A 2,319-nucleotide genomic window follows, 5' to 3' on the forward strand; every position below is an offset into this window, starting at 1 on the left:
TGAGGAATTATTTTGACCGAAGTAACTATTCTGAGGGCTTTAAATGCATTCTTATTTAGCCCTCAGAATAACCTTAAGAGGTATGAAAAACAATTATCTTTGCAGATGATGGAACTTATGCTCAAAGAGGTTAATTGCACTCCAAGGATCACAGAATTTATAAGAAATGATGGCAATTACAATGTCAAGATTTTGTTCCAGTAGCCACCTGTTCTAATTATATATTATTAAATGACAAGGTAATCCAAAACTTAGTGGCTTAAAATAACAACAATTATTTACCATTTACTTTGCTCAGGAATCTGAAATTTGGGTGGGGCTCAGGAAGAGTGACTCATCTCTGATCTGTGCAGCTTCATATGGGTCTTCTCAACCAGAGCTAGATAATCCATTTCCAAGATGTCTCACTCAGCTGACATGTTTGTGCTGACTGTCTATTGAAACCTCAGCTGGGGCTGAGGGCTGGGAAGGGAGAGTTCATCTTTTTTGGGAGGGGGCAGTGTGAGGGCATGAGTTGCATGAAAAATAAGGAAAAAAAAATGGTAACATAAATTAGTTGTTTGAACTTCCCAGTGGGCTGTAAACACTGGTGGGGTTAGGGAAATAGAGGTAATAAACTGCAAAGCTATGAAGTGGTGGCCAGGGAGTCGGGTGTTTGAAGTTCAAATCCTGGAGGGGATGTAGAATTGGTAATGAAAATATCTGGGGGAAGACCTTAGGAGTGAGTGGTTTGTGGTAGACTAGATGACAGAAGGGGATGAGTTCTAGGTGCTAAAAGAGTCATCTATTTGGATATTGAAGTCCACAAGAAAAACAATAGGAGCAGCAGTGGACACAGTGACAGTAAGCGTGGGGCTGAGACCTTTAAAGGAACATCGGAAAGGAACCTTTATGGGGCACTGGGGAAGAGCGGTGGGGGTGAACTGCAATAAGGACTGGTAGTTAATGGCATGATGATGACATCAAAACTGTATGTTTGGGAAGAAGGGCAAGAGAATGGTCTGTAAGCAGCAATATAACTAAGAATTGAGCCATTATAAATTCAAAGACTCAAGGCATAAACAAATAAAAACACAAAACAAAAAACTTCCAATATATTTTGTTTCTTGTAAATCCCTGGATAATTAAATGAGTGTAAAAGAACAAAACAATATTCATCAACTTCTCTGTTTTATAGTTAGGCAAATTTAAATCTCAGAAGCATAGATAACAATGACATTGCCAAAGACATAACTTAGCCATAATACTGTGTGTTAGTGGATGTTTTGTTTCCAGGCATTAAAGTATAATTGCTGCTGCTGCTTCTTTGTCTTCCTTCCTCCTCTTTTGTGGCTAGCTTGGCAAAATGTGCAATTTTTATGTGCTTTGCTGAAGGTTAAAACATTCAGGAAATCTACCTTGTCAAACTAGACGATTTCCTTTCTTGAAGTGAAGCTAAAGTAGAAAACGTGTCTTTCCTTTCTTCATTCTGTCTGCAAGACTTAGCGCATGCCTGACATATATAATAGGTGCTCAATTAATGTTTGCTGAATGATCAGTCAACAAACGTTCAATTGGTAAAATATCACTTGGTCAGGGAAGATACAAAAACTATTGGTTTACCCTCAGACCTAACCAATGTGACCTAAGGAGTAGGTTAATCCATGTATGGTGTATTAGTTAAGCAAATGTCTCAGTGTCAGGGAAACACTCAAACCAACTCCTCACTCTCTGCAAGGTGTATTTAGCAGAGGTCATTTAACAGCAGGTGTCAGGTTATAACTCAGAGAGTGCTTTACATATTTCCTCCGGACAGAATAAAAGGAAATGAATTTTAAGTAGCTTCTGAAGGATTTATAGACCTAATATTTGAGCCTCATGACACAAGGTAGTGATCTACGGAGAAAGTGGTAGGATTTTCATTTTTATAAAGGTGTATAAGATTAGGGGTTCCTAAATATTAATATTAGTGATACCACTGGAGAGTTACTTGTGGTCTTTCCTATAAGGCTTACACGTTACTGGAATGGACATCTTCAGGAAGCCTTTTGAAGCAAAACAAAGACTATTATTCATTGCATGTTGTATAATACGAAGCTTAGTTAGTAGGAATCTAGAAGGAAAATGGAACTGAAGAATACTAAAATATAGGAAATAGAAATTAGATACAAAGGGTTGACATTTTCTTGAGAATAAATTAAATGAGAGTTATAATCATCAGTATCCAAGGTTGTAGACTGAAAAGGTATTTGGCCAAAGTCTAAACAAGGGTGAAGAGCATGGATGATTTGAAAATGGCCAGTTTTATTAATTTTGGTACATAGAAGTTTATACTGATTA

The 2,319-nt window shown here is 37.4% G+C and overlaps 1 protein-coding gene across 1 annotated transcript in view; it reads right to left on the minus strand.

The window, feature by feature from the left end:
* LOC105819089 (potassium/sodium hyperpolarization-activated cyclic nucleotide-gated channel 1) overlaps positions 1 to 2,319 on the minus strand; it is a gene marked incomplete at its 3' end in the record, with an annotated part of 434,216 nt that overhangs the window by 100,626 nt on the left and 331,271 nt on the right. The gene's annotated exons all lie outside the window — the stretch shown is intronic.

This window comes from Propithecus coquereli, unplaced genomic scaffold (assembly GCF_000956105.1).
Source record: "Propithecus coquereli isolate 6110/MARCELLA unplaced genomic scaffold, Pcoq_1.0 Scaffold47, whole genome shotgun sequence".
Taxonomy (NCBI): domain Eukaryota; kingdom Metazoa; phylum Chordata; class Mammalia; order Primates; family Indriidae; genus Propithecus; species Propithecus coquereli.